Source organism: Palaemon carinicauda, chromosome 7, assembly GCF_036898095.1.
Source record: "Palaemon carinicauda isolate YSFRI2023 chromosome 7, ASM3689809v2, whole genome shotgun sequence".
Classification (NCBI taxonomy): Eukaryota; Metazoa; Arthropoda; class Malacostraca; order Decapoda; family Palaemonidae; genus Palaemon; species Palaemon carinicauda.
Genome location: NC_090731.1, coordinates 174,258,763 through 174,270,234, shown reverse-complemented (window position 1 = coordinate 174,270,234; position 11,472 = coordinate 174,258,763).

The following is an 11,472-nucleotide window of genomic DNA, read 5'->3' as shown; positions in this document are numbered from 1 at the left end:
TTGAGAGAGAGAGAGAGAGAGAGAGAGAGAGAGAGAGAGAGAGAGAGAGAGAGAGAGAGAGAGAGAGAGAGAGATACTTTCATTAGGTACTGGCTGGTATATCTAAGTATATAATAGGAGTAAGCGCATAATAGTATCGACTTTACCTTGAGGTATTTGCTAGAAATTATAATGCATATAGATGTCGGTAATTCCTTTTATTGGGTTTGAATATAACAGTTTATTAGTTATTGTAATATATATATATATATATATATATAGTATACTTTTATTTATATATTATATATACATATATATATTATATATATATGTTTATATATATATATATATATATATATATATACAATTTGGAATTATTTTGTGTTAAGAAAGCTGACCGTAACTTCATTTTTCCCATTTGTGTTTGTATTATGAAAAAGACAAATTTTCACACACATGAGTTGTTTGTTTAATTATGGATATTGATATGTTAATATTGAATACTAATTAGTTTATGTTTCTTGTCTATATAATCACCTTCTTGTTAGTGATACCCTGTCATATGGTAATACTACGTAGAGGTTAAGTTAAAATTACCAATTAACATCCTAACGGAAACCATTTTAACAGTTAAGAGACCATCTACGTTTTGACATTTTAGCTCATAATGGAACGAACTTCAAACCGCCTTCTTTCTTCTGAGTATCTAACGGAAGTAAAACTACAACTCGCGTGAATACACCACATTTAATGACCAGTTGGAAACCTTCCGCTTACGTCTGTGACGTCATAGGCGGCATAGGGCTAATTTTTTTTTCCACCAAGTGACAGTCGCCATTACTATGACAACGTATGCGGAGAAACTACTTGTGCTTGTTTGAGTTCAAACGGGAATTCTTTCGTTTGCTGGTACTTGATAGTAACTAATGTTATGTCCACAATAACTCATGTTATTATGTTAGCGCGACTTCTTGTGTGATGAGTTAGGAGAAGTGATTGTGGAGGATTTATTTTTACTTTATTTTTATTTTTTGTTTTTGCCAAATCCAGAGAGAGAGAGAGAGAGAGAGAGAGAGAGAGAGATTTCATTTGCTTTAGTTTTGCTAGATCGCGCGAGAGTGTTTGTTTGTGTGTGTGTTTGTGTGTGTGTTTGTTTGTGTGTTTGTGTGACTGCGGTGCGCGCCGAAGAGCAAGTGGTAGTTAGAGAATGATCGTTGGTGGTGAGAAAGACTGTTGGTACAAATGAGATTGTTTGTTTACATTTTAGTTAGGTTACGACAGTGGTGAATGTTTCGGAGCGAATGCTTTTTTTATTTGACTGCAGCATAAGGCAGTGGTGTGAGAGCTGGATTATATTTATATTTTTCTGACCAGCGTGGAAGTGTTGATTCATTTAAAAAGTAAGTACAGTTTTGTTTATCTTTGCTTGTCGTGATTGTGAATGATAGGAACAATTTATTATTTATCTTTGATTATAGTGCGATAGTTCAGTTAGCTAGAAGTGTTTGTAAGTGTTTTTCTTTTTTATTTTGGCAGGCTGTGATTCCTCCTTAGAGAGACTTACTTCTTTGGCCTGCTGATTATTTGAAAGTGGGTTTGATTGCAACTGACATTGTTTACGATAAAGCACTCGATTAGAATGCTCTTGGCATATTGACCTGTGTTGACGACCCATGCTGCATAAAGAAACCGCGAATTCGATTGTTCTTGAATAGATGAGATAACGAGGATTACCATGGCTTGTAACCATACCAGATGGTGGTATTGACTGCTGGGTCGATTTTGGTGATTTATTTCTCGTCAGGCCACGGATTTGTGGTGGAACTGCCGATTGTAGTGTTTCGGCTTAAAGAACCGAGGGTGTATTGATATATTTGGAATTTGGTGTTGAGGGTGATATTTACATTGACTGTTTAAAGACGTTTGTCTAGTGTGGGTAATAACGTGTCAGTGGTTGTACATTTACAGTACTATAATATATATATCTCTATTTTTGTTTTTTTTGTTAATGTTAATTTGGTTTGAGTTTTTGGTGTAGTTTTAAGGATGTTACTTTCAGGATATTACTGAGGAAAATTTATTAACGCATATTTATCTATATTTTGAATGCAGAATTTTGAGTGGTGATTTGTTTAGTTTGTAAGAAATATAGTGTTAAGGATATGTTTTGTTTTGATTGTCGTCCTTTTGTCCAAGAGTCCCGCTGCTGATAACGTAAGGGGAAAGTTTGTTTTGTGGAGACCATTGTAAGTAAGTAAGATTCAAGGGTGTGGGGGTTGTTTTTTTAACATCCCGCCACATTATTTTGGCGCCCGAACAGGGACTGCCGAGGTGGGATTGAAGCTGGACTCTTGGACGAAGGACTGATAGGATTAGGAATTAGATTTAAGGCTGAAGAACAGGTTGATGAAAAATGGAAGAACAGTTAAGGGTTTTGAAGGAGGAATTGCGGCTGAGTAAGGAGCGTGAGGAGAGGTTGCTAATAGAGAATGAGAGGTTGAACTGGGAGAATGCGGTGATGCAGAAGGAGCTTAGGGAGTTAAAGGGAACTGTAGAGAGAGTGGAAGAATGTGTTGAGATGAGGATGAAAGAGAATGAAGAACGAATGGAGAAACGAATGGAAGATATGATGGGGCAAGTCATGGGGATGATGAAAACTATAATGGGTGAAGGTGCAGTCGGAGGAGTGTCCTCAGCTTCGGGCAATGGGTTGGTAGTGGAAGAGAAGGATAAGGTAGGTGATAATGGGAAAGGAAGTGATAGTGATAGTAGTAATAGTGATGGTGATGTTGAAGATAAGGGAATTAGGCATAGTAAGGATGAACAGAAAGGTGAGAGGAAAGATGAAAGGAAAGGTAAAAGTGATGTGAAGAAAGGGAAGAAAAAGTATCAGGCTGATAGCAAGGACGATCGTGAATGGGTGAAAGTGGTAAGTAAGAAAAAGGGTAAGAAGGGAATGGTTAAGGATAGGAATTTAAGTGTGGAAGTGGATTCATTGTATTCAAATGAGGAAGAAGGTAACAAGGGAGTAGACAGTGATGATAGCAGTGAGAATGAACGTGATGTGTGTAAGACTGTGTTTATGAGAGAGGTACCTCGGTGTGAAAGGTTCAATGAGCATAGCAGTAGGGATGTATATGATTTTTTCAAGGAGTATGAGAGGTATTGTCAGGATAAGTATGGTGATAGTAAAAGCGTTTGGGCTAGGGAGTTAGGAGAGTATTTGACCGGGTATTTGTTGACGATGTATGGAGTGATAATGAGTGTAGGGGACGTTGAATATGAAAGTGTGAAAACGAGAATAATTGAGCAGGTAAAACGTATGAAAGGGAGTGTTAAGTATAATCGTAAGAATGATTTTGATGAGGCAAGGATGAATGCAGGAGAAGCTATATCAATGTACGTATGTAGGTTGGAAACGTTAGCTAGGAAGAAGTATGGGGATGAAGGCATAAATGAGAATAAGGAGTTAATGAGGAAGTTTTTGGCTACTGTACCCGAGAATGTTGCTGAGTTTGTTAATTTGAAACGGAAGGAGAAAATGAGGTGGACGAAAGAAAGATTGACATGGGATGATATTTTAGAGATAGTTGAGGATTACGAATTGGATAGGTGTATGAAAGAAAGTAAATCTGTGAGTGTAAGAACTGGAATGGAGGAAAGTGTGCCAGAATTTGTTAGTTTTAGAGATGCTGTTATGAGAGGACCGATGAGGGTAGCTGATAGTGTAGTAGATAGGAGTGTTAGGGCGAGTAATGTGGGAATACCTGTAAGGACAAATGAAGGGTTTAGGCAAGGGAATCAGGTTTGGAGGGATAGGAGTACTAGTGCGCCGCAAGGTAGGTCAGGTAGTTGTATCCGTGAAGAGAAGTGTTATAGATGTGGGAAAGTAGGACATAAGAAGAATGAATGTAGATGGGCTCTTGGTGCTTGTTTTGGATGTGGTGAGGTAGGGCATAGAATTAGCGAGTGCACGAAAGAGAAAGGGGTAAAATGTTATCGGTGTGGTATGACAGGGCACATAGCGAGTGGATGTCGGAGTAATCGTACAAATGTGATTTGCGGTAATTGTGGTAAGGATGGTCATTATGCTAGAATGTGCAAGGAGCCACGGGGTAAGTGTACTGAATGTGGTGCAGATGGGCATGTAGCTAGGGTATGTAGGAAGAAGGGAGTAAATCAGCCAGGATGTTCGGGAAACTAGAGTGTAAGAGGGTTCAGCTGGGTGAGTCCTCGAATGTGTGCGGAGTGAATGTGATGCATGTTCGTGAAGGTTTACTACATGAAGACGTGATGGGCGAAAGAGCTTATGACTGCATGAGTGCAAAAGTAAATTTTAATGGAATAGAGCTAGTTGGTCTGATTGATACTGGTTGTGGTGTCAATTTAATGTTTAGGAATGCATACGATAAGGTAAGGGATGTGTGTGAATTTAGGGGGTGTAAAGGTGAAGTGAAAGGTATCGGTAATTTAAGTATGTCTGTGAAAGGAAAGTTGCGTGAAAATGTCATGATTGGGGGGCTGATGATGGACGATAATGATTTTTATGTGGTTGAGGGAGTAAATGACAAATACGATGTGTTGTTAGGTTATAACTTCTTGAAAAAATGCGGTATGATTGTACATCCTAATGTAAATATGATAGAGATGAAAGTTAAGGGTAAATTTTGTGGGGAATTTTATTTGAATGAAGATGGTAGTGTATGTACGAAGGTATGGAAAGGTGTGCCGTTAATAGCAAAAGAAGGTGTTAAATTGTCAAAAGATGCGAGTGAGGTTGTCAGTGTAAAAGTTGCATGGCCGAATAGTCTGGGAATTGCCAATAGTGACAATTGTGAATATGTAGTGGAAGGTTCGGAAGCAAGCAATTTGGTGAAAGCAAGTGTGCATGTGTATGATGGTATTTTGAATTTGCAGGAGCCGAAGGTGTATGTGAGCTTGTTGCCGACTGTAAGGAGGAAGAGAATACGGGGTATACGTGAGGGTGATTGCATGGGATGTATGTATACGTTGGTCAATGTAGAGGATGAAAGGTATGTTAAATTGAGACGGGTTATGACGGGTAAGATAAAGCCGGATGACGATTGGGACTATGAAAGTTTGAAAGAAAGAATTAATGTAGATGAGAATATAAGTGAGGGGGAAAGGGAACAATTGTATAGGATGTTATGGGATAGACGGAGAGTTTTGAGTCGAGGTGACGAGGATTGTGGGGGATCAAAGCTGCCTGAATTTAAGATAGTTCTTAGTAATGATACCCCCATATATCAGCGTCCCCGACATTTTTCTCCGCCTATTGCCAGAGAAATAGAAGAGCAGTGCCAGGAGTTAGAGCAAATGGGTGTAATAGAAAGGAGTGAGAGTGCCTGGAATAGCCCTATTGTACCTGTAAGAAAGCCGGATGGAAGTTTACGGATGTGTATTGATTATAGGAAGGTGAATGAAGTAACTGTTAAAGAACGTTTTCCAATGAATGTAGTGTCTGACTGTGTGTATAAGATGCATGGTATGAAAGTTTTTACAAAGTTAGATTTAGTTAGGGGCTATTACCAGATGCCTCTGGCAGAGGGGAGCAGGCCCATTACGGCATTTTCAAGTAGAAATTGTCATTTTCAGTTTAAAAGATTAAGTTTTGGCCTTGCTAATGCGCCTGCTGCCTTCCAGAGGGCGATGAATGTAGTTTTAGCTGGGTTTGATAGACAGAAGGTGACTGTTTTTATTGATGATATTTTGATTGCGAGTGAGACTGTTGAGGAACACATGCAGTTGCTTGAAGCAGTATTAGAACGGTTGATAGAAGTTGGGGTGAAAGTTAAGCTTGAAAAGTGTACATGGTTGGCCGGGGAGGTGGAATTTCTTGGGCATGTGGTGAGTGAATCGGGTATAAGGAAGAGTGAAAAGTTTGTGAGTAAGGTGAGAGAGTTTCCACGTCCTCATACGGTGCGTGAGTTGAGAGGTTTTCTTGGGTTAATTGAATTTGGTCGGAAGTTTGTCAGAGATTGTTCGGGAATAGGGAAGCCTTTGAATGAGTGGACAGGTAAGAGAAATAGTACGAGACTGAAATGGGATGAGCGTATGATTGAAGCATTTGAAAACTTGAAAGAAGAGGCTGTGAGAGACGTCACTTTGGCTTTTCCCGATTATAGTGAACATGCGAGTATGCTAGAGTTATATACGGATGCTAGTGGGATTAGTATGGGTGGTTGCTTGGTTCAAATGCAAAGAATAAACGGAGATGAACAGTTGAGAGTGATAGCGTATGTAAGTAAAGCATTTAATAAGGCTGAGCGAAGGTATTCCACGATTGAAAGGGAGTTGGCTGCGATAAGGTTTTGCGTGAAAGCGTTGAAGGTATTTTTGTATGGTGTGAAATTTATTGTGCGTACTGACCATCAGCCCCTAGTGTACATGATTAGGAAAGAGTCTGTGAATGCTAGAGTTGCGAGGACAATAGAGGATTTGAATGAATTTGACTTTAAGCTAGAATATGTACCTGGGAGTAAGAACGTGATAGCAGATGCGATGTCAAGAATGCATGGTAAGATAGAAGAGAGTAGCGAGAATGATAGTAATTTTGAAAGGTTGCCGGAAGATTTAATGGTGGTACAAAGTTTTGAAGGGGATGACATGGTGTATCAATGTATTTTGTGTGGGTTAAATAAGGTTAAATTGAAGGGTTTGAATAAGGATATACCTGCTAGTATAGATGAGCTTAGAATGAGTGTTAGGAATGAAGTATCGAAAGAAATGGCATATAAGGAGGAGGATAGTATGCTTGAGGGTGAATTGTTATCAAAAGTATTGTTGGTAGTAAGTATGTTATATGGTGTCACTGTTTATTTGTATTTTGGGTGGAATCGTCCGATGCAGTACCGAGCAAATAAAGAGACTGAAAGGGAGTATATATTGAGGTTACAATGTAATGAAAGATGTTGCAAGTTGTTGAGTAAGAAGGAGGATTGTCTGAGTGACTTGAATCTGAGTGGTATGAGCATGGAAGATAGCGAAGATGACCATGGGTGTGATAAGGATGACCCTATTGATAGGAGAGTAAACATTTGTATGCATGGTGTAAAAGGAAGAATGATGACGTATGTGGGTATAAATGAGAATGAATACTGTAGTTTAATTGATACAGGTGCGCAAGTGTCATTAGTGAATATGTCTGTTATCAAGGAAATAGAGCGGTACAATTGGGAAGTGAAAAGGCAATGTACGAGTGTGAGAATTCATGGGATAGGTAAAGGAAGTTTGCTAGTTTGGGAAGAAGTGCGTTTGAAAGTAAAACTGGGAAGTATGGAGGTGGAACATAATTTTATTGTAATGGGAGAGAATGAGATGCCTAGTTGTTTTTTTATAGGAATTGACTTTTTAAGATTGCATGATTTATCAGTTGATATTGGTAGTGGTTTGCTTCTGAAGAATGGATGTGAAGTAGTTGTGATAGAAGATAATAGTGTATTTATGGCGAATTTTGTTGGCATGGTTGATATTACGAGGAGTGAGGATGATCTACTGACTAAAGAGGAGGTGGAAGACATGCAAGATGAATGTGAGGAAATTAAAAGGTTACGTGAATGTATGTTGAATAGTATTGAGATAGAAGAATGGCCGTCTGATTTAGAGGTGTATAAGAAAGTTAGTAAGAGACTTATTGTGTGTAAGAATATTGTTTATTTTCTACATAAAGGAATGGATGAAGATATATATGTTCCTGTGTTTCCAATGCATGCAGCAGTAAGTATGTGTATGTTAGTGCATGACAGATATGGGCATATGGGTAAGAATAAATTATGGGAATGCATGCGTGAGAGATTGTTTACACCTGGGTTGAGTCAGATATGTAAGGATGTAGCGACTACGTGTGAAGATTGCCAGAAAGGGAAGTATCAGAGAGTGCATGCTAATCCGCCTGTTTTGAGATTACGTATGAAAGAACCATTTGAGATGTTTGTGATTGATTGTGTTTCGTTGCCTGTGACTGCGAGAAGACATGTGGGAATGATTGTTATGGTTGATCACATGAGTAAATTTACCTATGCAATACCCATCAAGGATAAACGGAGCGAGACTGTTGCAAGAATGGTTGGTCAAGTGATGTTGCCGATGTGTGTGTGTAAGCCTGTGAGAATGTTAAGTGATAATGGCCCTGAGTTTGTTGGATGGGAGTTTGAGCAGATGTTAAGAGAATGGGGTATTGAACATGTGTATTCGACTCCTTATATGCCAAGTGCGAATGGGTTGGCTGAAAGGACTGTAAGAACATTAACTGAAATTTTGCGAATGATGAGTACATGTGATAATGATTGGGATTTGTATGTTGGTAGAGCGTTGTGGGCTTACAATGCAACAGTGCATAAGAGTACGTGTATGTCTCCATGTAAGTTTGTGTTAGATTTTGAAAAAATAATAAGACCGAGGTTGGGTGTGTCGGAGGATGATAGAGATGTGTGGAGGAAAGCAAATAAGAGGTTTGAAAGCTTTAAAGTTGGTGAAAGAGTGATGAAAGAAGTAATTGAAAAGGGTAGAATGAATGTAAATAAGGTGCGTGATAAATTTGAAGGTCCCTATGAGGTGTTAGAAGTTGGTTCGAGTGGATTAAGTTACGTTTTGGGTAAGTTGTGTGTGGGTGGTATTGGGGAAAAAATTAGGGCCCACCACAACCAGTTGCGTAAATGGAAAGAGGTACCTGAGTATATCCAAGAGAATGGGATGAGTAAATGGTTGAAAAGGAACAAGGGTGAACCTAGTATGTATGAGGACTTAGGTCTGGAAGGTAAACAGTTAGTGTTAGTAGAATATAAGAAAAGGAAGAATACAAGAGCTTTAAGTAAAGATGAAAGAAGGGGAAATTTTATAAGTAAAAGTGAGAATAGAAATAAGTATGACAAGGGTGTAAATGTGCAAGTGTGTATGGAAGATAAATGTGTTAATACAGATGAATCATGGCTGAGTATGAATGATACCTATAGTGTGTGTGGCTTTTCCTTAGGTGATGTAAAAGAAAGGATGACGAATGCGAGAGTGAGAGATAGGAGAATGATTAGTAGTATGGATGAATCTTTTACTAAAGTTGAGAATGTTTTTGATGAAATGGATGAACTGTTTACAGAAATGAGTGTAATTATAGGGCCAGATGAGAACGAGGTAGATATGATTGTACATGATATATTAGATGATAGGGATTTAGATAGGAATAGTGTTAATGTAGCGAATGATTGTGATAAGGAAGAAGTGAATGAGAGAGAATATGGAGGCCCAGTTACTCGGAGTAGAGGTCCCGTTCCCGACTGCGACTGGGTTATGAAAAAAATAATGTAAGTGTTGTGTGAGAAGGATTTGGCAAAGTAAGGGGAGAGGAATGTGGAGGATTTATTTTTACTTTATTTTTATTTTTTGTTTTTGCCAAATCCAGAGAGAGAGAGAGAGAGAGAGAGAGAGAGAGAGAGAGAGAGATTTCATTTGCTTTAGTTTTGCTAGATCGCGCGAGAGTGTTTGTTTGTGTGTGTGTTTGTGTGTGTGTTTGTTTGTGTGTTTGTGTGACTGCGGTGCGCGCCGAAGAGCAAGTGGTAGTTAGAGAATGATCGTTGGTGGTGAGAAAGACTGTTGGTACAAATGAGATTGTTTGTTTACATTTTTTAGTTAGGTTACGACAGTGGTGAATGTTTCGGAGCGAATGCTTTTTTTATTTGACTGCAGCATAAGGCAGTGGTGTAAGAGCTGGATTATATTTATATTTTTCTGACCAGCGTGGAAGTGTTGATTCATTTAAAAAGTAAGTACAGTTTTGTTTATCTTTGCTTGTCGTGATTGTGAATGATAGGAACAATTTATTATTTATCTTTGATTATAGTGCGATAGTTCAGTTAGCTAGAAGTGTTTGTAAGTGTTTTTCTTTTTTATTTTGGCAGGCTGTGATTCCTCCTTAGAGAGACTTACTTCTTTGGCCTGCTGATTATTTGAAAGTGGGTTTGATTGCAACTGACATTGTTTACGATAAAGCACTCGATTAGAATGCTCTTGGCATATTGACCTGTGTTGACGACCCATGCTGCATAAAGAAACCGCGAATTCGATTGTTCTTGAATAGATGAGATAACGAGGATTACCATGGCTTGTAACCATACCAGATGGTGGTATTGACTGCTGGGTCGATTTTGGTGATTTATTTCTCGTCAGGCCACGGATTTGTGGTGGAACTGCCGATTGTAGTGTTTCGGCTTAAAGAACCGAGGGTGTATTGATATATTTGGAATTTGGTGTTGAGGGTGATATTTACATTGACTGTTTAAAGACGTTTGTCTAGTGTGGGTAATAACGTGTCAGTGGTTGTACATTTACAGTACTATAATATATATATCTCTATTTTTGTTTTTTTTGTTAATGTTAATTTGGTTTGAGTTTTTGGTGTAGTTTTAAGGATGTTACTTTCAGGATATTACTGAGGAAAATTTATTAACGCATATTTATCTATATTTTGAATGCAGAATTTTGAGTGGTGATTTGTTTAGTTTGTAAGAAATATAGTGTTAAGGATATGTTTTGTTTTGATTGTCGTCCTTTTGTCCAAGAGTCCCGCTGCTGATAACGTAAGGGGAAAGTTTGTTTTGTGGAGACCATTGTAAGTAAGTAAGATTCAAGGGTGTGGGGGTTGTTTTTTTTAACATCCCGCCTACTTGCGCTTGTTTGAGTTCAAACGGGAATTCTTTCGTTTGCTGGTACTTGATAGTAACTAATGTTATGTCCACAATAACTCATGTTATTATGTTAGCGCGACTTCTTGTGTGATGAGTTAGGAGAAGTGATGACTCTCTCTCTCTCTCTCTCTCTCTCTCTCTCTCTCTCTCTCTCTCTCTCTAAAATGTAGATATATGGTTACTGTGCTGTTTTGTTCAAAATATATTTCTCTCTCTCTCTCTCTCTCTCTCTCTCTCTCTCTCTCTCTCTCTCTCTCTCTCTCTCTCTCTCTCTCTCTCTCTCTCTTTCTTTTTTTTTAACTGGAGATGGTCTTGTTAATTATTGTAAATTTTTAAGCCAATACTTCAAGTTTGAATGAACTTATTCTAAGCTGCTAGAGTGTTTTTAAAATTAATATAATTCATTTTTATTTATGTTTTTTTTTTCATACGGTAGGCGTTCTTGTGATTAATTGTTAAGTACCTTTTTTAAAACCAAAGATTTAAATCTGAATTAGCTTAATGAAAACTCATAATTTTAGTCTGATAGTTTTGAAATCTATTTATTTCCTTATTCTTTTTTTTTCTTTTCTTTTTTACATAAGCTGATAGAGTGTTTTTGAAATATATATATTTTTTCATTCTTTTTTTACATAATTTAGGGGTTCTTGTGATTAATTTTAAAGTACTTTTTTAAAAACCAAAACTTTGAATTAGCCTAATGAGAACTTATAGTTTTTCAACCTGATAGTTTTTAAATATATTAATTTTTTTTTCACATTCTTTTAAGCATAAGCTGATAAAGTATTTTTTTTTA